Source organism: Alligator mississippiensis, chromosome 1 (genome assembly GCF_030867095.1).
Source record: "Alligator mississippiensis isolate rAllMis1 chromosome 1, rAllMis1, whole genome shotgun sequence".
Taxonomy (NCBI): Eukaryota; Metazoa; Chordata; order Crocodylia; family Alligatoridae; genus Alligator; species Alligator mississippiensis.
The window spans coordinates 423332634-423357631 of record NC_081824.1 but is presented as its reverse complement, the minus strand read 5'-3'; the positions used below and the strand labels follow the sequence as shown (position 1 = coordinate 423357631).

General features: G+C 47.3%; 1 protein-coding gene across 8 annotated transcripts in view; it reads right to left on the bottom strand.

Annotated features, from left to right (window-relative positions):
* LOC132244636 (probable tRNA methyltransferase 9B) overlaps positions 1–24998 on the bottom strand; it is an 88356-nt gene that overhangs the window by 34882 nt on the left and 28476 nt on the right. The window contains exon 2 of one of the 8 annotated variants that reach the window (XM_059716541.1): positions 17629–17854. The exons of the other annotated variants lie outside the window; for them this stretch is intronic. The gene's annotated coding sequence lies outside the window, so the exon portion shown is untranslated. The remainder of the gene's footprint in view (positions 1–17628; positions 17855–24998) is intronic. 8 annotated transcript variants of the gene reach the window in all.

Below are 24998 nucleotides of genomic sequence, written 5' to 3'. Positions count from 1 at the left end.
TTGGTGGGCCTTTTTAAACTATGTGCATGCACAGTGGGCCTGCTGCTGGCACCATGGTGCTCCTGGGCAGGAGAGGGCCTACCTGGGAGTTTTGGGGGACCCTGATTTACCAGAGAGGGACTGGTAAGTACCCTCTCCCCACCTCTTCTCTCTCCCTGGGGGGCTGGGCCAAGTAGGAGCCGGGGCGAGGCAAGACCCTCCTTGGCTCCACTCAGCTGCCCCGCAGTTGGGCTTTGTCCTTCCCACCACGGGCTCCACTTACCTCCAGCTGTACTGGGGGTTGGCGGGGTGCTCCATGGCTGCTGGGGAGCTTTGGGGTGCGGGGGCATGACGGGCTTGCACCCATGTGTCTTGAGCCACTCCCTGAGCCTACCTGCTGTTCAGCCCCATAGCAAATGTGGTGCCCATTCCCAGCAAAAAGGGGCAGGGTGGGGGGTGAAAGGGACATGCCATGGGTGGGACACACATACATGCACACATGCATACACGTGCGTGTGCGCGCGCGTGCGCGCGCACACACACACACACACACACACACACACACACACACACACCACACCCTGAGACCTTGTATGGCTGTTGGGGACAAACCTTTTGGACACACTGTGGATGGGGCTCACACACAAAGACACATACATACATGCATGCATGCACTTACAGACACACACATGCATGCACGCTCACGCACACTCATGCATGAACCTCCTTCTGCATACACACATGCCTCCGCCCCCTGTCCCCAAGATCCTGTGTGCCTGGGCTTGGACCAGGGCCAGGCAAGAGCTGCCCTGGCCCTGTGACAGATGCAGTACTCGCTCCCAGTGGCGGGGGAACATCCTGTGGGTGGGACACACACACACACACACACACACACACAACCTCAGACCCTGCATGACTGGGGACCAGACACTTGGTGCCAGGCTGTCAGTCTGGGTGAGAACTGCAGCCTGGCCTGTTGTAGAAATGGTGCCCATTCTCAGTGCTAGGGAGGTGGGGGTAGGATGAGAGGCATCCCGGCTCCACCTATTCCACTGGTCTGCTGCTGTCTGTAGTCTCCTGCAGTTGTGGGAGGCTGCATAACACCTCCTGATTCCTAGCCTGGAAAGTGCAGGGAGGCTCAGAGGCCTTCCCTGCACCAAACACAGTACTTCTGTCATGGTTAAGGGTACTGTAATTTTATAGTGCTATAAAAAGTGCTCTAAATTACAGCCCTGTAAAATGTGCATGGAGCACTTCTGTACATACAGTATGGTTGGGTTGGCTTTAATTAACCATTAATCCCTGCAAAGCTACTTAGAGTAGGATGGGCTTGGGCCTGTATAAATTATGTCCAGCACATTTCATGACGAAAAAGGGAAGAGTGTGCTAGGAAGGATGTACTGTTTCTTCTTAGTAAAGGGTAGGAGTGTGGGAATTGATACAAACACGGAAGAGTGTCAGAAAGGAACCACAGGATGGAGAGAGCAGGGAACAGACTGGGGGCTGTGATTCTTTAAAACAGGGCTGTCAATTGTTCTGGCCTGGATCCAGCCTGCAAAGCCATCGTCATCTGGCCTGAGGACCTCCCAGAGGGGCTGGGAATTTGATGGCGGGGCAAGAAGCAGGTGTGATGTGCTGCTGAAATCAGGGGTACTGACCCCAGGTTGGGATGTGTGTTGGCAGTGGGAGGCAAGAAATAGCTGTGTTAATCCTCACGGCCAGCACTGCCACTCACCCATGTTGTTGCCATGGTTGCATCTGGATCTGGTTTATGAGGAGTCTTGCAGTCCAGATTCAGCCCAGGGGAGGAAGGGCACAGAGTGTTTTGACACCCCTGCTTTATAGGTTTGAACTTTGGGTTCCTGAATGCAAGAGACTAACTGAATTTGAGAAATGCAAAGTGCACAGAGCTTATGTACTCTGGGACCAAAAGCAAACTGGAAGACTATTAAATCCTGATGCACCTTTCTTACCCCCATTCTCTATTTCAGTGGTGGCCAAGTCAACCAACCATATCCAGTTCTTTTCCAATTAGCATGGAGAAAACAGGCAAATTGAGTGCCCACAGCATTCCTAAAGAAAGAAAACAAATGCAGGGACAATGTCCTTTCACAGTAAGGTTCACATTTCCAGAGCCAGAAAGACTGCTAGTGGGGAAGTGGTGTCAGCTCTGCAAGCAATATTGTGCTGGTTGGTACAGTCCACTTTATATAACTACAGCTGTGCCAAAAGTAAGATCTCCTGCCCCATTCATTTAGCATTTGAAAAGACTTTATACAAACACATCTTGGCAATACCTAGTGGTAATAAACAAGCTTGTGTCATTATACCTTATCCTTCTTGATCTAGAGAAGTAGCCAGAAGGACAGCTAAATAATGAACCTTCACCTTGAGGCACGGCAAAAAATAAATAAATAAAGCAACACCCCTCTTCCCCCCAAAACAAAAAACAAAAAAACACTCCACATTCCTGAGAAAGCTGGTGTTATTCTGGGTCAGGTAACAGAATGTGTGTACACAAAGAACAAACCCCAAAAGGCAGAGAAACTGTAATCAGTACTTTCGAATTCTTTTTCAAAAGAAGCACAAATCCCTCTTCATTGCATCTGCACAATACAGGACATAAACTTGCCAAACTTGGAAGATGACCAGTTCAAGGCCACAGTTTAGGACCATAAGGCAGCTACGTAAATATAACTTTCAACACCAAATGAGGAAGCATAAAAACATGTACCCAGATTGTACTCGCATCTAATGTTGCCAGATAGCAGTATGGCAGATGGCATGCAGATATCAAAAAACAAGGAAACTAGTGCAAAGCCTTGGGAATGCCATCATCCAACTAAATAAGACCCAAAAAATGCACTTCCATCAAAACAAGCTGGGAGCCTGGCCTGCAGCATTTTTATGAAACCACAGAGAAATATCAAGTTCTTTGTCATACAAAACCCCAAGAGGCTAAATTAAACTCTGCATGCTGGTACACCACTCTTTAATATGTCAAGCTCCCAGCTGTTTGAGACGTTGATAAATTTGCTTGTAACAAGTGTGCTCATTTCACAGTTTATAAAGTGACCTTTTAAAAGTATAATCTCTTTTGATGGCACAGAACCTTATATAATATCACACTGCAGAGATGGACAGGAAAATAACCGGGCAATCAACTTCACAAACTACAATTTGCTTGTAGAGTCAAGTGTGTACACAAAATCCGTAGAATGATCAAATCCAAGATTCTTTTTCTTCTCATATACAAGACTAAGACAACCCTGAGAGAGTGAAAAGTAATTAGATTATCTTGGATTGAATGTTCTACTGCTATTTTATGCTATTATTAAATTGACAGGATTATACAAAAGTAAAGCATAAAACTGAAAGTACTAAAATGAAATTCATAAGAATTTAGCACTTCTCCTCCCAGAGATTTTTTATAAATAGATTTTTACATGTTGCCTTATGGCCAAGTCCTTTGCCCAGATCAAGCCTGAAGCACTGGAAGCAGACTGTGCTGCTGGGGACAAATGGAGGGAAGAGGTCTAGCACTGCACTTAGGTTGTATGCATATGATTGTCATTAATGGCACTAAGAGTTGCACTCAGAATCCCAATTTTGTGATATGAAATAGACTTGGAAAGACTGCAATGTATACAAAGTTTCAATAGAAAATTATCCATATTTAAATATTCAAGGTTTTAATAAATCTACTTAAGGAGAAAAATAATATGAGCCTCTACACATTGAAGAATGTCTTCTTATGGATGCGGTGCTGTTAGTCAGTTGAGTAAAATAATATATACCATGAGAGAAAATTCAAGGGATGAAAGAAATTCCATGAAAGTTCTCAATATACAACCTCATATTAAACCCCCTCCTTCATTCAAAATAAAAAAATCATCTACTTAGATAATCAAGAAAGTAATTTTTCACATTCATACTTCACCACTCAGCAAGACATCTACTGCAATCAGTATTTCAGAAGATTTTTCAACACATGGCATTTTCAGACTAAAATTAGCAAATTCAGACAATCCAATGATTACAAACCAGTGTAAGGTTTTATGATTTGTGACAAGCAAACAAAAGTGGCCCACATTAAAACGACCTACAGCTACAATGCCTCTTATAAACCTAATTATATATATATTAGTTACTTCTGCTGGACCATAACATCAGGCAAGCAACAGGTTGAGATAAATTTCTTATGTATTATATGTCTAATTTTTAAAAAAATCTCTAATTTATCTATTAAGAAACCATCATTTTAGCATGAAGACCTTGAAAAAACAAAACCTGTACAAAATAATTCCTCTGCTTATCTTTCATTTGCTCCTTCCTATACATTATGTTGTCATAGGAAGGATGTTAAGAAAAGGTGAGTTTTACAATGGCATCTAGAGAAATTTATGGATAGGCTCATTTGTATTTCATCCAATAGAGAATTCTACTGCAAAGTATCTTCCATTAAGAAAGATCTTCCTTTGGTTCATGAAAATTTTACACTAGGCTTCAATAACTTCAGTTTCCCAGAGAAACATAGGTACCTCACTAAGCGGTAGGTTGTTTCCAAGGTAGCTCTGTTGATAATGTATGTGACCTTTCCAGACATGAGCTAGAAGTGCATTTTGAAAGGCTTTGTGTAACTTGGCTATGATCTGATCCTGCAAGGAGGTGAGCCATCAGCACCAACTGAGCGCAATACAATCAGAGGATACTTGGCACTTTATGGGCACGTCCACACATGCAAGCACGAGCTTGCAGCAGATCAAATAGAAGCGGTGCAAATTTGAGCCGGGGCTTTTTGCTTCAGCACACGTGCTCAGACATGCACTTTGCTGTGGAGCCAATTGTGCCACTTGGGGCACAATAACCCTGCTTGGCTCCTCCCAGATTTTCAGCCAGGAGGACCTAGAGCCCAGGTCCAGCATCTGTGCTGTCCCCAGCAGTATAAAAAGCTGCCCTGTCCTGGCCCCAGCAGTATAAAAAGCTGCCCTGGCAAGTAGCTCAGGGCTACTAGCTCTCAGGAGCTTCTGGGTCCCAGCCAATTGGTACCTGGAGACACTACCCCTTGCTGCAGCTGGACTGCTGAAGCAGCCCTGAGAGTTGCCTGCACCCTTTACCCACTGCACCAGTCTGGCAGTGGGGGCTGCTGCCTCGCTGTGACCTGCTGTGCACCTGCCAGACCCGAACAGGGAGTACACAGCCAATAGAGGCATCTGCCCCTCTGGGCCAGCTGCCAGTGGACTGCGGTTGCAGGGTTGGCCTTTGTGTGGCACTACTGCCAGGGCAGGGGGAAGGGCCGGCCCCGGCAGGGGTTTGAGGGCTCGGGGGGGGGGGGGGGGTTGGGGGAGAGGGCGGGGCTGTCAGGGGTCCACCCCCATGTTCCCCTTCCCCCTCCTCCAGCCCCCCTGACCCCTTACTCACCAGCACCAGGGCAAGGGGCAACCATAGAGACGCTCTGGCAGCCAGAGCATCTCTGTGGAAGACCCAGCCTCTGCTTTTTTAAACGTTGATTTTTTTAGACCCCTGGATATCCAGGGGTCTAATTTTCTTCTAGCGCTGCAAGTTTGCAGCGCGGGGAACATTTTTTTGTTCCTGTACATACCTGTTGCCCCGCTTCAAAGGGGTTTGAGGCTGAGCAAGAAGCATGTGCACGCGCCCTATGGGATGACAAAAAGGTGCTTCAGGGGGGACAACTTAGTCTATCTCTGCAGAAATCCCTGTGAAACATCCACTTCTTTCTGCACACTTAATCTTGCACCTTTAGACACAAGAGAAAAACAATGGTACACACTGGGCATATCTACACAAGACATTTTGCTGTGCAGTAGAGCAAATTACTGCATAGTAAACGTCACCGCCTACATGTACAGACCCCTACTGCACAGTAATTTGCTCTATTCAGCACTTAATTTGCTACCTGAAAATGCAAGTAGAAATTAACTGCCGAGTAATTACTGTGCAGTAAGGCATGCATAGAGGGCTGACTGGGAGCAAATTTGCTCCCAGTCAGCTGGGCAGTATGGGCCAGGAGATTGCTCCCTGCCCTCGGGAGTTGCCTGCTGCCAGGGTGGGCTCTTCCACCAGAGCCCAGGTGGGGACAATGTCCCCCTGCCCTGGCAGCAAAGAGCTCCTAGCCCCAGCTCTGTGATTGCAGAGAGGGTGCAGGGAGATTGCTCCCAACCCCAGCTTCTTGATTGTGTTCGCAGGGATAATATTCCCCTTCCCCAGCAACAGGAAGCTCCCAGCTCCGGCTCCCTGACCAGGGGCAGAGGGCTTGGAAGGAGTGCTGCCCCACCAGCAGATTGAAGCATGGGGCTAGGACCCCGCCACCCCGCAGCTCTTTCCAAGCCCCCTGCCTTGATTGCCCAATTAGAGCATGGGGCTGGGAAAAATCTGTGGGGCTGGAACCTGACAGTCCCCAGCCAGCCCAGGGCTGTACAGGAAAGTCTGCACATGCAGCCCAGAGCTGTGCAAACAGGACAGTCCCTAGCCAGCTACAGGATGCAAGATGCAGATTTCCCTGCACAATCCAGGAACTGTCCTGGTCAGAGGTAGGTCCCAGACAGCTCCAGGCTGGGTGGGGAATTCTCCCCATCCAGGGAGCTCCCTGCCGCAGCTCCTTACTTTGAAATAATCAGTAATGACTTCATAGTGCAGAATGCACTAAGATTTTATTTGCAGCAGGACTAAAATCCATCTATTTCACATTTTCAAATGTTTACATTTAGGCTGTAAACAGATGCTCATGTCTACCAGAAATTACTTCCAGTAGAAAAGTAGCATGGGAGATGGACTATACAGACATTTCTCCAGCTCCATGGCTGGAGAGGTTCCTCCAACCAGGGATTTCTACAAAGCTGCTCCATAGGCCATGAACCACCCTTAGAGGTGTCCATTAATGACAATCTGTTGTCTCTCCTGCATGGGAAGGGGACAGGCTGTCAAAGCAGGGAGGGTTCCATCCTGGGAGAATGCAACTCAGCTGATTGTCAGGAGGGGGGCATTCTTTCATGGTGGGAACCTTCCTGGTTCTCCCCATATCAGGATATCCCCATTCTTTTCACTCTTCTGGGAGAGATGAGGAGCACTCAGCTGCTGTGGCAAGGTTCTGAGAGCCTTGTAGCAGAAGCACAGCAGCCTGCCTCATCCTGCTACACTCCAGGTCAGCTGGGTGGTGTGGGCGGCAAGGGGAAAGCCACATGCCTGATTCCCAGCCCCAGTGGCTTCCCCTTGTTTCAGCCTCTCAGCTGAGTGGAGGGGGCAGCAATTTAAAAACTGGAGAGGCCGGGATGGTGTGCAGAGGCTTTCCCTAACATGGTTCCCAGCTCCCCCAGGCTGCCCCTAATGCCCAGGTGAGTGGTACGGCAGTGATTTAAAAATCAGTTTCCAAAAGTGGGGCTTAGGGATCAGCCTTCCCAACCCAGCTCCCAGCTTTCCCTTTGCTGCCGGGCCAACCAGCTGTGTAATGGGGTAGCAATGAAAAAGTCAGCAGTGGGAAGTGGGGTCCCCAAGCTTTGCTCCCAGCCACTGGCTTTTAAATCACTGCTCTAATACTCACCTGGGCAGTGGGGTAGTGAGGGGAAGCTGGCAGGTTCCAGGAGCTGGGCTGAGGAGACTTTTCTGGAGCCCTGCTCCTAGCCATGGGCTTTTAAATTGCCATCACACCATAGCAAGGGGAAGCTGGTGGGAACTGGCAAAACCCCAAAACTGGCAGTTCAGGTGTTGAGTTGGAAGGAAGTGTACAGACCTTCAGTCTCCCGGAGAAAACTCTCCCAGGAGCAGTTTAACTGTGGTTGTTGCCCAGTTAGTTTTCTCTCAGAGCAGCAATTTTTGCTCTGGGAGAAAAAGCCTAAACATCTGTATGCTTTTGGTTTCTGCTGGGAAAATGGCAATTCTCTTGGTAGAAACTGAATGTCTGTATCTGGCCTTAGTTTCACCAAACCATAAGTGAAAGGGCAGGGTTAACTGTCTCTTCCCTAGTTTCCCTGCTTGTTCAAGTTCACATTGTGACTCTGGCCACAGGTGGGAAGAAAAAATGCAGCTTGCCTAATGCTGTCTGTAACAGGGGCTTAAGCCAAAGCCTCATTACTAAGCAGACCTGGGCCCTGGACAGCTGGAGGAACTGGGACCACAGCAGTGGAGGTTTAGCACACCAGGGAAAGATTAGGGTAATTAGGACACAGCTGTGCTAAGAAGGCAGGATTGGAGGACCAAGACTCTGCCCTCAGGGCACCGGAGGAGAGGAAGGAGCCGCGGGGAGCGGCAGCACAGCAAGAAAAAACCCCAGTGAACAAGTGCTGGATCCAAGGACATGGGGTGAGCTGAGGGATACTTACCCAGTGGGGAGTGGATGGTAGGGGCCAGCACGACTCACAGGGGCTAGAGGATCACTCCCAGGGAAGCCTAAGAACCAAGTAACCCCAGAGGGTAATCGGCAGTGAAGAGACTGTGATCAGGGTGAAGCAGCATCTTCCCCACTTCCTAAGTTAATTAGGCAATTAGGAGCAGTGTCCTCCCCACTTCCTAGTTGATTAGGCAATTGGGAGCAGCAATTGGCAACTGTGGTCAAACTCAATAAAACTCCACACCTTGTTAACCAACTCCTGGGTGGTTTGTGGTGCTTTAACCCCTCAGGGGTTAACATCTAACCATTTTTTTCCCATCTTCAAAGTCATGGCAGGCAAGACCCTGAGGGCATTGACACTAAGGGCACTGACAGATGTGAGAAAAAAAAATTACCAGAAGAGGCAGCACTTTAGTTTTACCCGACTCCGCAGCATCTGTATAGATTGTGCGCTTTAGTGAGGCTTTTTGGCACTTTTATCTAAAGCTGAAGCACCCAATCTACATAGACATCAGGCAAGCCAAGTCCAACTAACACAATGCCTCTTCTGGGCATGTGCTGGGCTCATGCCTAAATGGGCATGCCAAGTTTAAAGTAAAGCACCGTTTTTATTTATTTTTTACTTACGCCTGTAAGGAGCCCAAATCTATAGGTGGAATGAAAAGTGTTTGTTGTTATAAAATGGTTGAACAAGTTAAATTGGGTGTGTCTATACAAGATGCTTTACTTGAGATTAGATCAAATTACTGCACAGTAAGTGTCACCATGTACACATGCAGACACTCACTGCACAGTAATTTGATCTAATCACAGATAAATTTGCTACCTGTAAATACAAGTGGCAAGTTTACTCGGGAGTAATTACTGCACAGTACTACCATCTACTGACTGGGAGCAAATTTGCTCCTAGTCAGCTGGGCAGCAGGGGGCAGGAGATTGCTCCCTGCCTCCAGGAGCTGCGTGCTGTAGCCAAAACCTAGCATTTCTGAGGAAGGCAAAAAACAAAACAAAACCACAACCTAGAAATAAGTAGTAACAAGAAGGGAAAAATTCCTGATCACACATATTCATAGATTCATAGATGTTAGGGTCGGAAGGGACCTCAATAGATCATTGAGTCCGACCCCCTGCATAAGCAGGAAAGAGTGCTGGGTCTAGATGACCCCAGCTAGATACTCATCTAACCTCCTCTTGAAGACCCCCAGGGTAGGGGAGAGCACCACCTCCCTTGGGAGCCCGTTCCAGACCCTGGCCACTCGAACTGTGAAGAAGTTCTTCCTAATGTCCAATCTAAATCTGCTCTCTGCTAGCTTGTGGCCATTGTTTCTTGTAACCCCCAGGGGCGCCTTGGTGAATAAATACTCACCAATTCCCTTCTGTGCCCCCGTGATGAACTTATAGGCAGCCACAAGGTCGCCTCTCAACCTTCTCTTGCAGAGGCTGAAAAGGTCCAGTTTCTCTAGTCTCTCCTCGTAGGGCTTGGTCTGCAGGCCCTTGACCATACGAGTTGCCCTTCTCTGGACCCTATCCAGGTTATCCGCATCCATTTTGAAGTGTGGCGCCCAGAATTGCACGCAGTACTCCAACTGCGGTCTGACCAGCGCCTGATAGAGGGGAAGTATCACCTCCTTGGACCTATTCATCATGCATCTGCTGATGCACGATAAAGTGCCATTGGCTTTTCTGATGGCTTCGTCACACTGCCGGCTCATGTTCATCTTGGAGTCCACTAGGACTCCAAGATCCCTTTCCACCTCTGTGCCACCCAGCAGGTCATTCCCTAGGCTGTAGGTGTGCTGGACATTTTTCCTCCCTAGGTGCAGCACTCTGCATTTCTCCTTGTAGTGACCAACAAAGCCAAAGGCATGGGATAAACAGACAACATCCACTCTGCATTGTGACTTGAGAACCACAACAACACTCCATGCATGACACACCCTGACTGTAGAGCCAGAACTCCGTTTTTTATCATGCATTTAGAGGGAAGGACGTTGGTGGATCAATTTGTGTATTTAACACCTTCAGGATATGAGCCAAAAGGCGTATCTATGTGCCAATTTAAGGCATGTTAGCCCAACTTAGGACTATTTGCGCCTAAATTTGATACCTGCAAAAGTGTGCATGTGTAGATGTGAACCTAAATTGCCTTAATGTGTATTATCTAATGCACATTCAATTTAGGCGTACCTAAATACACATGTAGACATGCCCAAAGTAGAGGAAATAAATATAAAGAATAGTTGCTGGAAAAGGGAAGTCCAAGTGATCAAAGGTGAGCTTACTGTTGAAGACAGAAGTGTTGAAAAGATAAGCTAATATAGAATTGACTACACTGCCTATTTGAATAGAGGTTTATTGCTATTCATTTTTTCTTTGAAAGCTTTCTTCCTATGTCTTACAGCACTGTTAGTGATCTCTAATAATAGCAAAAGAGAGAATTTGTATTCAATTTAACAACCTTATCAACATGACAAGATGTTCTGTGTGGCCAAAAGCTGACACACTTAAGGAGCGATCATACTCTCATTCACATCAACGGGGTCAGAATAAGACCTCAAATATCTGCATACAAAATGGCTTCACAGTACATTTAATAGAACTAGCACTGACACTTGACTAAGGTAGAGAAGGTGAAAGAGAGTGCAAAATGGTCCAAAACTAAATAAAACAGATCTTCAAAAATAGAACTGTCCTAGGCAGAACATACAGTACCAGAAGAGCTCTTCTGCAGCAGCTTTTGGTAACACACTCTAAGCACCTGTTGTTTTGTTTTCTGCTCACAGCCAGTTTCAAGTAGCTGTTTTATAGATGCTCAATACTAAGCTGCCACACTATTGGCTAGAATTACATTTGATATCAGTAGGAGTTAAAAGGCCCCAGACTTGTAGTCCTCAAGGATATACCATTTAACTTGTATAAAAAATAGTTGCTTGAATAGCCCCCGAGGTCTTCTTGTTAGGATGAAAATAACCAAAGAGGATCCTCATTTTGAAAGAAAGGTAAAACTTAAAAAGCTGTTTCTTTAGATGTTCCAATAATGGAAGCACCTGTCTGTTGGCTTTTGCAGCACAGAGGAGGCAACCTTTTGGGGGTTTTTGTTTGTTTTTGACTTCAGTGAAATAAAATAAAACTTCTGGAATTATCTTCAGAGCAATAAATAAATACATAAAATAAAGATCTCTGGCTATGTCCTGAATTATTTTTATGAGCCAAATCAAGACAATCACAAAGCAGAGAAACTGAAGACAAAGGACAATTCATAAGATCAAGAGATCCAAGAGGACGCAGAGGAGGCGGCGACAAGTGCTCGTCATAGGTGACTCCATCCTGAGAGGCATGGAAGGGCCCATCTGCCGCCAGGACCCCTCAGCACGAGAGGTATGCTGCCTCCCTGGAGCAAAGATTCGGGATGTGACGGAGGTAATCCAGGCCAGGATCAAGCCCACCGATTACTACCCCATGGTCCTAGTCCATGTGGGTACTAATGATGTGGCCAGGAGAACCCCCGATCACCTGATGGCGGACTACAGTGCTCTGGACGGCGTGCTGAAGGAGTTCGGTGCACAGGTGGTATTCTCTTCCATCCTACCAGTGAACGGACGCGGAAGACGGCATGAGAACTGTATCCGAGAAACCAACTGGCGGCTTCAGCAGTGGTGTCTCGAGGCAGGCTTCGGCTTCCTGGACAACGACCCGCACATCACAACGAGGGACATGCTCAGTTGGGATGGGCTTCACCTGTCCCCTAAAGGTAAGCGTGTGTTTTCTTCTAGGTTGGCGGATCTCCTCTGGCGGGCTTTAAACTAGGCACGTCGGGGGGAGGGGAAGATGAGGGCGGGGGAAGCTGTGGACCACCAAACCATGTGGCACCCACAAAGACAGCCCAGCCTGAAGAAAGAGAGCATTGGGAACCTGAAAGCCATGGGGAGGCCAGCACTACGGCACAGGTAAGAAACGAGAAGGTAAGAATCAAAGGGCCCCTTGGGACTCGGAGCGGGGGGGCAGCAAAGACACCAGTCGCAGGGCTCAAGTGCCTCTATACTAATGCTAGGAGCATGGGAAACAAGCAGGATGAACTAGCACTCCTGCTTGCACTAAACACCTATGACTTAGTGGGGCTAACGGAAACCTGGTGGGATTCATCCCATGACTGGGCGGTACATATTGAGGGCTATAGATTGTACAGAAAGGACAGGGTGGGGAAGAAAGGGGGAGGGGTTGCGCTCTATGTCAGTGAGCAATATACATCAACCCTCATCAAGACGGAATCCGAGGATGAGGAAGTAGAAGGATTGTGGGTTAGGCTACATGGGGGGCAAGGAGAAAGGGATTTGGTGGTAGGGGTCTGCTACAGACCCCCACATCAAGGGGAAGAAAGAGATTTGGGACTCCTGAGGCAGCTCTCAGAGACCATAAAAGCTAAAGAGGCGGTAGTCATGGGGGACCTAAACTACCCGGACATCTGCTGGGAGACGCAGACAGCAAAGTCCCACCGCTCACGCAGGTTTTTAACCTGTGTACAGGACCTCCACCTGACACAGGAGGTACACGATCCCACTAGGGGAAATGCCATACTGGATCTGGTATTGACAACGGGAGATGACATGGTAGCGGACCTCCAGATCGGTAACCATCTGGGGGACAGTGATCACCTAATAATAGAATACACCATAAGACGTCGAGTGGCTAAGGTAACTAGTAGGGTGAAAGTGCTAGACTTTAGGAAAGCTGATTTCAATGAACTCAGGCAATTAGTCAAGGATGCACTGCAGAGTAGGAGATTTGAAGAAATGGAAGCCCAAGAAGCGTGGCTGTGCCTTAAGGAAACGATCCTTCGGGCACAAAGCAAGACGATCCCCGAGCGAGGCAAAAGAGGGAAAGGGGCCAGGAGGCTTTCCTGGCTGACCAGAGAAATCCAGGGCAGCCTAAGGGCCAAAAGGGGAGCACATAAAAAGTGGAAACAGGGAGAGTTCACCAAAGATGAATATACCTCCTCTGCTCGTGCTTGCAGGGAGGCAGTTAGACAGGCCAAAGCTACAATGGAGCTGAGGATGGCAACCCAAGTAAAAGACAACAAGAAATTGTTTTTTAGATATATAGGGAGTAAAAGGAAGGCCCAGGGAGGAACAGGACCTCTGCTAAATGGGCAGAAACAATTGGTGACAGACAAGGGGGACAAGGCTGAACTCCTCAACGAGTTCTTTGCCTCAGTGTTCCTAAGCGAGGGGCACGACAAGTCTCTCACTGGGGTTGTAGAGAGGCAGCAGCAAGGCGCCAGACTTCCATACGTAGACCCTGAGATGGTGCAGAGTCACTTGGAAGAACTGGATGCCTTTAAGTTGGCAGGCCCGGATGAGCTCCATCCGAGGGTGCTGAAGGCACTGGCCGACATCATTGCAGAGCCACTGGCGGGAATATTTGAACGCTCGTGGCGCACGGGCCAAGTCCCAGAGGACTGGAAAAGGGCCAACGTGGTCGCCATTTTCAAAAAGGGGAGGAAGGAGGACCCGGGCAACTATAGGCCAGTCAGTCTCACCTCCATCCTTGGTAAAGTCTTTGAAAAAATTATCAAGGCTCACATTTGTGAGAGCCCGGCAGGACAAATTATGCTGAGGGGAAATCAGCACGGGTTCGTGGCAGGCAGATCGTGCCTGACCAATCTAGTCTCTTTTTATGACCAGGTTACGAAACGCCTGGACACAGGAGGAGGGGTGGATGTCGTATAGACTTCAGGAAGGCCTTTGATACGGTATCCCACCCCATACTGGTGAACAAGTTAAGAGGCTGTGACTTGGATGACTACACAGTCCGGTGGGTGACGAATTGGCTGGAGGGTCGCACCCAGAGGGTCGTGGTGGATGGGTCAGTTTCAACCTGGAAGGGTGTGGGCAGTGGGGTCCCGCAGGGCTCGGTCCTTGGACCGATACTCTTTAATGTCTTCATCAGTGACTTGGACGAGGGAGTCAAATATACTCTGTCCAAGTTTGCAGATGACACAAAGCTATGGGGGGATGTAGACACGCCGGAGGGCAGGGAACAGCTGCAAGCAGACCTGGACAGGTTGGACAAGTGGGCAGAAAACAACTGAATGCAGTTCAACAAGGAGAAATGCAAAGTGCTGCACCTAGGGAGGAAAAATGTCCAGCACACCTACAGCCTAGGGAATGACCTGCTGGGTGGCACAGAGGTGGAAAGGGATCTTGGAGTCCTAGTGGACTCCAAGATGAACATGAGCCGACAGTGTGACAAAGCCATCAAAAAAGCCAATAGCACTTTATCGTGCATCAGCAGATGCATGACGAATAGGTCCAAGGAGGTGATACTTCCCCTCTATCGGGCGCTGGTCAGACCGCAGTTGGAGTACTGCGTGCAATTCTGGGCGCCGCCATTCAAGAGGGATGCGGATAACCTGCAGAGGGTCCAGAGAAGGGCCACTCGTATGGTTAAGGGTCTGCAGACCAAGCCCTACGAGGAGAGGCTAGAGAAACTGGACCTTTTCAGCCTCCGCAAGAGAAGGTTGAGAGGCGACCTTGTGGCCGCCTATAAGTTCATTACGGGGGCACAGAAGGGAATTGGTGAGGTTTTATTCACCAAGGCGCCCCCGGGGGTTACAAGAAATAATGGCCACAAGCTAGCAGAGAGCAGATTTAGATTGGACATTAGGAAGAACTTCTTCACAGTTCGAGTGGCCAGGGTCTGGAACGGGCTCCCAAGGGAGGTGGTGCTCTCCCCTACCCTGGGGGTCTTCAAGAGGAGGTTAGATGAGTATCTAGCTGGGGTCATCTAGACCCAGCACTCTTTCCTGCTTATGCAGGGGGTCAGACTCGATGATCTATTGAGGTCCCTTCCGACCCTAACATCTATGAATCTATAATTTCAAAGTCTTTAGGTCTGAAGGGTTGTAAATTGTTGGTGGGCTAGTTTGTGATCTCTATTAGTACAATGCCAGAGACTCCAGCAACAACAACAGAGATACTCTGGCTTCTTACCAGCATGAGGGAGATCAGAATCTGGCACTGCAGATATTTTTATAGAAGACATCAACATTATCATTACAATCTTCTGGTTTGTAAGGCTGTAAACAGCCTCAGTAACAACTACAATTCCCGTCCAGTGCATGCTGCCTTAGCTAGTAGCCAAAAGGCTTTGAACCAACTCTTCAGCTTGTGTAAACTGATTTGAGTGGTGCTAAATTGATATACACCGGTTGTGAAGATGACCTAACATATATATTTAACATATAACAGAGCATCTATTTTTTCCAGGGCAAAAATCCTGTCCCCTTTTCCAGGGCAAAAAAAACACATAATAAAAGTGAAAAATAAATGTAAAGTCATTAGAATGAAAAAGACTACATATATATCTTGTGTCTCTGAATATCAAAGCTATGTGCACTGGGGAAATCCTGCCCTCGCCTCTGCAGGCATAGAAGGCCCCTCAGATGAGAACTGTGTAAAAGAAGATCAGATAGAAAAGCTGTGTGAAAAATATGAACCACACCCAAACAGACATCCTAAGTTGCAGCTCCCTAAGTGTTATTGCAGGAATGTTATGGTGAAGATGATGGGGGCAGAAAGGAATGGCAGGCCTAGCCCGGTAGGCTTAGGGGAAAGGAGAGAGATGCACCAATAAACTGATGCTCCAAGTGGTTAATTTCAGGAATCAGGTTCACAGCTGGAGATTTTTCTCAGTTGATATCCTTATAGGAACCGGGCATTCCAGTCCTTTAGGAAAGCTTGAAAATCTCAGGCACACTACTCCAGTCATAAGCCTTAAAAATTCCACAGCCTGAATGGAAGATTGATTCTTCCTTGTCCCTCTGCTCAGATTAATCAATTCAGTTCCCAGCCAGGTTACCCAAGAAAAGGATTTTGCCAATAATTGAGCAAGATTAACTGGTATCTTTTGGCTATTTCTATGCCACTCTAGGTCAGCTAAACCTGGTTTTTAGGTGCTTTGCATTGATATAATAGTGAAGCAGCAAAAGCATATCTGCGAATCTAGCCTAATGTCTGAAGACAGCACATAAAAGCTTTTCTTTTCTCTGGTTATTCCAGAGAATTTGTGTGGATATGGGGAGCAGTAAGGCATGATTTTTTTTTTTTTTTTCTTCCTCACACAGCTTGTTTCTTCATTAAGCCCAGTTTAGTCAAGTCTCAGGCGTGAAGTTGGAAGTTGCCCTCTCATTCAGATTGACTTTGGTTGCATGATTTCTTTGGCACTCTGGCTGCTTTTAAATAGATTCATAGATTCACAGACTGTAGAGTCGGAAGGGACCACAATGGATCATCGTGTCCGAACCCCTGCCCTTGGCAGGAAAGAGGACCGAGGTCAGATGACCCCAGCCAGGTGACTATCTAGCCTCCTCTTGAAGACCTCCAAACTAGGTGATAGCACCACCTCTCCTAGAAGCCCATTCCAGATCCTGCCCACCCTTACTGTGAAAAATTTCTTCCTAATATCTAACTTAAGTCCACTCTCAACTAGTTTACACCTGTTATTCCTAGTCGCTTCCTGGGGCGCCTTAGTAAACAGCGCTTCCCCTATTCCCTGTTGACCTCCCCTAATAAATTTATAGGCGGCCACAAGATCTCCACTCAGCCATCTCTTGTGAAGGCTGAAGAGATTCAGCTCTCTCAACCTCCCCCCATAGGGTCTATCATGAAGGCCACTAATCATGTGAGTGGACCTCCTCTGGACCCTCTCCAGATTTCCTGCGTCTCTTGAAGTGCGGCGCCCAAAACTGGACACAGTACTCCAACTGCGGCCTGACCAGCGCCGCATAGAGGGGGAGCATCACCTCCTTTTTTCTAGTAGTCATGCACCTGCTAATGCACGACAAGGTGTGATTGGCCTTGTTGATGGCCTCGTTACACTGCCGGCTCATATTCATCTTGGAGTCAATTATGACTCCAAGATCCCTCTCTGCTTCCGAGCTGCAGAGAAGGACACTCCCCAACCTATAGGTGTGCTGGGGGTTCCTCCTTCCCAGGTGGAGTACCTTACATTTATCTTTATTAAATTGCATCCTATTTCTCTCTGCCCATTGATCCAACCTGTCCAGGTCAGCCTGAGTCTGTTCCCTGCCCTCTGGTGTACTAACTTTGCCCCATAACTTGGTATCATCAGTGAACTTGGAGAGGGTGCTCTCCACACCCTCGTCCAAATCGCTGATGAACATATTGAATAACATCAGTCCAAGGACCGAACCCTGCAGGACCCCACTGCCCACCTCCCTCCAGGCCGAGAAGGAACCATCCACCACCACTCTCTGGGTGCGGTCCCTAAACCAGTTGGCCACCCACCTGACCGTGTAGGCGTCCACTCTGCAGTCTGCTAGCTTCCCAGTGAGGATAGGGTGCGAAACTGTGTTGAAGGTCTTCCTAAAGTCCAGGAAGATGACATCAGCCTCGGCTTCTGCATCCAGGCAGCGTGTGACCTGGTCATAGAAGGCTACAAGGTTTTACAGGCAGGATCTACCTGTGACAAACCCGTGCTGCTTTCCCCTCAGCATCGTTTCTCCTGCTGGGCCTGCACAAATATGTTCTGTAATTATTTTCTCTAGCATTTTCCCAGGAATAGAGGTAAGACTGACTAGACTAAAATTACCCGGCTCATCCCTTCTCCCTTTCTTGAAAATGGGCACCACGTTGGCTCTTCTCCAGTCCTCAGGGACCTGGCTGGAGCACCATGAGTGCTCGAACAGCTGTGCCAGTGGCTCAGCTATGACACTGGCCAATTCTTTCAGCAGCTGTGGATGGAAGTCATCCGGGCCTGCTGACTTGTACCCATCCAGCTCCTCCAGGAGCTCCTTAACTATTTCAGAACTAACCGTAGGCGGACTGGTGCCATGTGGACATCCGTCAATGATTGAGGTGGGGCAATTGGCTTGGTCGGTACACAGAAATACTGAAGCGAAGAACTCATTGAAGAGCTCTGCTTTTTTCCCCGTGTCAACCACCAGCTGTCCTGATTTGTCCTGCAGGGGCCCTATGTTGCTCTGAGCTTTCCTTTTGCCTGCTATATACCTGAAGGACTTTTTATTGTCCTTGATTGCTGAAGCCAGCCTGAGCTCAAGCCCCACCTTGGCCTGTCTAACTGATTCCCTGCAATAGCGTGCCAGGGAGATATATTCCTCCTTAGTGGTTGCTCCCTGCTTCCATTACCTATACATCTCTTTCTTTGCCCCCAGACTCTCCTGGAGTTCCCTGTTCAGCCAAGGGGGCTTTTTTGCTCCCTGACTTCCCTTCCTACGTAATGGGTTAGACTCCTTTTGAGCCCCAAGGATCACTCCCTTGAGATACCTCCAGCCCTCCTGGACCCCCATTTGCTCCATGTTCTTGAGTTGCATCCCCTCACTAACTAGCCTTCTAAGCTTGCTAAAGTTGGCTCTTCTGAAGTCCAACACCTTAGCCCCACTACTTACTTTACCCATCCTCCGCTGGATACTGAACTCGACCAAGTGATGATCACCATCTCCCAGGCTGCCATGAACTCGCATTTTCCCCGCGAGGTCATCCCCTGTTGCTAAGACCAGGTCAAGCAAGGTGCTACCCCTGGTGGGACTAGACACCACCTGTGTTAGGTGGAGGTCCTGCACAGTGTAAGAACCTCCATGAGCGGCTTGTTTTGGCTGTCTGCTCCTCCTAGCAGATATCTGGGTAGTTCAGATCTCCCATGACCACCGCCTCCCTCGCCTGTGTGGCGTCTGCTAGCTGCCTGGAGAATACATCGTCTAGCTCTTGATCCTGATGAGAAGGCCTGTAGTAGACCCCCCACAACCAAGTCCTTTTCCCCTGGCCCCCCCTGGATCCTGACCCACAATGCTTCAGTGTTCCTGAATGTGCTCATTCGCTTTCTAATTAGAATGTACCAGAGATTAATTGAATCTGCTCTGTGTTCTATCAAAATGCTCCAGCATCACCTCACTGTCACACATATTAAGCCCCCACCCATTTCAAAATGGCCACGGGGGCACTATATCTAAACCTCATCGAATGAGCTTCAGATAAAGCATCCTGTGGCCATTTTGAAATGCACAAAGTCTTAATACACATGACAATGAGCCATTTTAATTAGAGTGGCGGTGCAGGAACTGCTCTAATTAAAATGGTCCCCCACCCCTGAGCATATGTATAGGCTGCCTCTGTTATTTGCTTCTTCTACAGCATCCCCACCATTCCAATCTTTTCCATTTTAAATAATACTATACCTAATTTTCACATCCTAATTTTCTTTTAGGTTCTTCATTAATCACTCAATCATTCTACTTAATTTTTTTCTTTCGTCTTTGAAAGAATTCTCATCTTGCAAGCTATGACATTAGCTGGATAGGGAGAGCTGACTACCCATTCACTATATCCAAAACTAACTTGTTATAGAAGCAGTACAGCAAACTAAACTGATACATGTGTTTGTACACATTTTCTGTTATGTGTATTCCAAGTATTTCTCTTTACAAAGGGATACTTGGCACTGTGGCAGAATGCAATCTCTATCTGTCCCCAAACTCTGCTATCAGGCGGATGACTAATCTGACAATTTGGTTACCATGCTCACTGCAGAGGACAGGCACCTCTGGCCCCATCAACTTCAAGTAACCCCACGTTGTAACCTGAGCTGGAAACATTCCTGAGCAAGGGGGAAACCTGCTCCCTCTGCCTCACACTGAGTGTAACTGGCCTCACACACCTGAGTGGGGGCTAGAGACCCTGCCAGTCTACCCAGCAACCAGTGATGCATTTCAAATTGGTAGGCTGGCAGCTAACAACTGCTGGCCTTTGAGACACATTGGATCAGGTAAATGAGGTCATAAGGTCTATGTAAGTTAAGGACCGCCCAGGAGATGGGGCAGTAGCCATGATGAGAAGCTGGACCAACTCTCAGAGAAGCTGGACCATCTCAAACTCACTCTCTCTCTTGAAACTCATGTTCAATGATCTGCTTGCCTCCAGAGGGAATCTCTGCTCTGTATGATACTCATGAGTAAGCTACTTGAGATCTAACTATAGCTTGCAGTAACTCAGATTCATGATCAAAGGCTACTATGCCACTGTTTGCTCTAAGGTATTTCTCTGATACTGCTCTACTCTGTATCCTATTTCAAATCTACTCCTTGTAACCAATAAAGTTTTCCTCTATACCTAGTGTGGGAGACTTATTGGGAGAGGGTCTAGATTATGGCTTGGGGTCCCCTTGGTTCGGCTGACTAAGGAAAACCACTATTTGTGCTTCAGACTGAGGGAAGCACCACAAGTTCTTGCAGTGGGTCCAGTACCCCTCAAGGGCTACTAGGTCTGTGTTTCCCAGGGGGCACGGGGCTGAGATCAGTCCAGACCCTGGGTGGTGGCAGCGGTGTTAACCCCCAGGCTTGCGGGTGTGCTCCAGGAAGGAAGTCAGCCATACGTGAGGCACCCCCAGGGAAACACTCAAAACCTGGAAGGTGGTTGGGCACAGTGAGGTGGGTGGCTCAGAGCAGGAGCACCCCCCGCTGAGCTGCCACAGGCACAAATTAGAGGAACAGGTGGCAAATTACACAGGGCCATTACACAGGTGTAAATTTTCTGCAACGCTACTGAAGCAGGCTGTGAATTCAGTGCATGTTTGCTGGATTTACAGCACTGAGGGCAGAATTTGGTCCCAAGTTGTCTCCAGGGCAATGATTCTCAACTAGAATTCCATAGCATGCTCAAGATCTTTTCAAGGTGCTACAGGGTGCCATACACTGATAGGTGCATAAAGATGATTCACAAGATAAACCCAGAGATTTCAAATAGGAATCCACAGTGTCAAAAACACTTCTGATCTGTTGTGGTCTCTGAGAGTTCTTTGCAACAGAAGACTTGCTCTACTATTTTTCTACAGTCGAAACAACAAAGAAAGGAAAACTAAGATCTGACATTTTCTGAGGGGTGCCTCAAGTCTACAAAGGTTGAGAACCACTGCTCTAAAATCATAAAGAAAGTACCAATTCTTGTGTACTGTATTTACTCAAATATAAGACAACACTGAATATAAAATGACTTCCTCCAATAATTACATTCTATATATGGAATATTTATATATTTGTTATAATTTGCCAGGTATAGAAACTAATTATTGGAGGTATGCCTTGACTTTTACTCCTTCCACTGCTACAGCAGGGAAAATAAATGGGTGGGGAGGGGCAGATGTCAAGTAGCCACCTTACCCTCTGCCTTGCCCCATCTTCTTCCCCCCACCCTCCTTATCTTCAGACCCTGCTCTCCATAAGCACATGGAAGAAGAGGGGCAAATTTATAAACACTGAACTTGAAATAAACATAGTTGTAGTAATTTGCTTAATACCTATAGACTTAGTTAATCCAGAATTGATATATTTTACCTATTTTTGATACTGCTGCAAATTTTAGTACAGGTACTCCATAAACACACTTTTATGCAGTATTTTTGTACCTAATAATATACAGTAAAAGCTACCTTAACCAGCACCGTACAAGCCAGCATGCTCTACTAACTGGCATGCCAGCTTTAAGGTAAAAGTGAAACCAGAAGTGCCCACTGTGGCACTTCCGGTTTTGCTGAGCCCCCACGGCCTGGGGCATAGCAGCCTGTGTGGGGCCTGCCTCCCTGTCCCTTGGGGCTCATGAGGCCCGCAGAAGGGACGGCGATGCAGTGAGAGGGGCAACGATGCCCCAGACGCAACAGGAGAGGCGGTGACCTGAACAGGCAAAGACGCCTGTTCAGGCCTCTCAGTTAACCAGCACATTTTGTTATCTGGCACCCCCATTCCCCATGGGTGCTGGATAACAAAGCTTTTGCTGTACAGAACCCCCCCCCCCCCCCACACACACACCCTTTTTTTTTTTTTAAGGAAAAATTTTTGTGTCCCAAGTCAAATCAGCCAAATCAATTCCAAATCTGTGTGAGTCATTCAAGAGCCATATATGGTCCCGATACCAGCACGGCTCCTCCACCCCTACAGGGGTTTCAGATACTTCCAAATCCTTTGGTGAGCATCCTACATGCAGGCCCAAGCCCAGAGGTTTAGGGTTCAGATGCCCCCAAGTTTTGCTTGTCCTCAGTTGTATGTCTGCAGAAGCAAGCTAGGGAGAAGTCTCTCATTTCCATAAAGTTGGTGTATGGCCAAGATCTTCCCACTGGAAGTGAAAATGGGAGGCTAACTATGCATTACTTTGGCCAGGGTACTACCCCCTGCCATATTCATGGTTTTTCTCTGCCAATAGAAAAAACCCCTTTGTGGTCATGGTATTTCCCCTGCCAGGTAAGTGATGTATGATATTCATCCAAAGCCAAAAGTCTCATTATTTACCATATAGTTCATTGGGCTGGACCCCAAAAGAATCAACAGCATTTCAAGCCACAGTGACTCCACAGCTCAGCACCGCTTAGTATGTGCGCCCAGATACCCCCTGCAAAGGATTGATGTGCTAATTAGCACTCCCACCACTCATGACTGGAATCAGGTGTTCTTATATCATGAGTCCTGGGATCCTCCAAAAATTTATATACAGATGAGTCATAGGGCAAACTGGTCCAGCTCTACCTCATGGAGGCCAGAAACACACTAATCATATGTGACAGGCTGAGAGAGGCGATAGAGAGATTCTGGATGAACTGTTTGGTGCCCCATTTGGTGATATTTGTTAGACATTTAAGACTGGTGAAGAAAGAAATACTTGGAAATGGGAAAGAAAGATGCATCTCAGCTGTGGCAATGAAGTGGGAGTTGAAATGTATACAATGTATACTATGACTTGTAAAAGAGCTTGTGCTGAAGTGGACTGTACTCAATGAACACTGCCATATATTTTATGCAAAATGGCTGCACTAGCCTATCCTTGTGGTAGGTTCCTATCAACATATATCTGGAGAAGAGATGGAGTTTGGGGCAGTCATGGTGGGCGAAGGCAAAGGTGAACAAGGTGGCAGGGGTGGCAGTGCTAATTAAAAACTGGGGGATTAAAGTAAAGCCAGTGCAAGTGTTAGTAGAAGGAAGAATGCAGAGGGTGTTGTTGGCGACAAAGGAGATGGAGGTAGAGTTGTTTAATATATATGCACCTGCAGAAAAGGAGGGGAGGGTAACTTTATTATGGAAGTTGAAAATGTACATCGTTGGGGGGAGACACAGTTGGCAACTTCAACTGCATAATTGAGAAAGGAGACAGGGGAGGGGAGGAGGAGTTAGACAGTTCCTTGAAGATGTTAAAGAAAATTATCAAGAAAGAAGATTTCAAGAATGTGTGGGAGGGAGAGAAAGTACATATGAGAGTTGAGTCAGGAGAAAGGAAAATTTCAAGGATAGATTTTGTTTTAGTCTTGGAATGAACGGTGGTGCACAAGAAAGAGAGACAAGATGTGGGTTTTAGTGACCATTGAATGCTGCGGATGGAGATGGGAATGGGGGGACAGAACAGGAAAGGGAAAGCCTCTGGAAATTGAATGTTAGGCTGCTTAATGATGAAAAAGCATGTAAGGAGTTTAAAGAGGAGTACGAAGAATGGAGAACTTTATAGAATTGTTATTCAAGCAGATGGGAATAGCGGTGTATGATAAGAGAAGTACAAGCACATTTTTCATGAACATTGGGAAGAGAAGGGCAAGGGACAAGATGAGGGAGCTGAAAAGGAGGCAGGAGAGGGTGCAGCACCTGATTGTGGAAGCCGGAAGCAGGAGAGAGGTGAAGAATAAACTGGAAGAGGCAAAATTGGAGGTAAAAGAATGGTATGAGAGAACCTTTGAAAAGATATTCCTAGCAAAAACACCTTGAGTGGTGGAAGAGGAAGAATGAAACTCATACTTTTTCACAAGAGATAGGAAAGCAAAGGGAGAGGTGAAAAGAGTGAAAAAGGAAAAATGGAGACTGTGGCAATCCAGAAAAAGGTACTGAACACTGTGGTAGACTTCTATGAGGATTTGTACATTAAGCGGAAAATTGAGAGCAAGCAGAAGAGGATTTGGTGGAAGTCTTCAGAGAGGTAATGGAAGAAAGATTGGGGAGGGTTTTGCAGGCAGAGTAGTGGTGCTACTGTGTAAGATGAGAAATCAAGAATGCCTCAAAAAGTGGAGGCCGATCACATTATTGAATACAGATTATGTAATCCTGGCAAAAGTCACAGCAATACAAAGTGTTCTGGATCAGGTCATACAAGAGGACCAAACGTGTGCAGTGGAAGGGAGAAGATTTGCACAAGCACACTCTGTGTTAAGAGATGCACTGACATATGTGAAGGGAATATGGTGCTAGCAAATTTTGATCTCAAGAAAGTGTATGACAAGGTAACGCACAAATTTGTTTGAGGTACCACTGAAAATGGGATTCCTAGAAAAGTTGGTAGGCTGGGTGGAATTGCAGTGTGGCATGTCAGGTCCCGGTGAACAGAAACTTGAGTTGGGCCTTTCAGATCAAAATGGGGTGAGGTAAGGGTGCCCCTTGTCAGCCGGGATCTTTATATGCATGGAAGCTCTGGTGCAGAGGATAAGGAGGGACTTTGCTTACTATTATATGGCCAACACTAATGTGATGGTGTGACATACAGTCTCATTAGAGAGAATCCTGAAACACATGAAAGACTATGGGGAAGCTTCAGGGGTGAAAGTAAATAAAGCTAAGACTGAGGTGTTGGGGATTGGAAATTGGGGAGATCTTGGGAGGTTCGACATGAGGGTGGTTAAG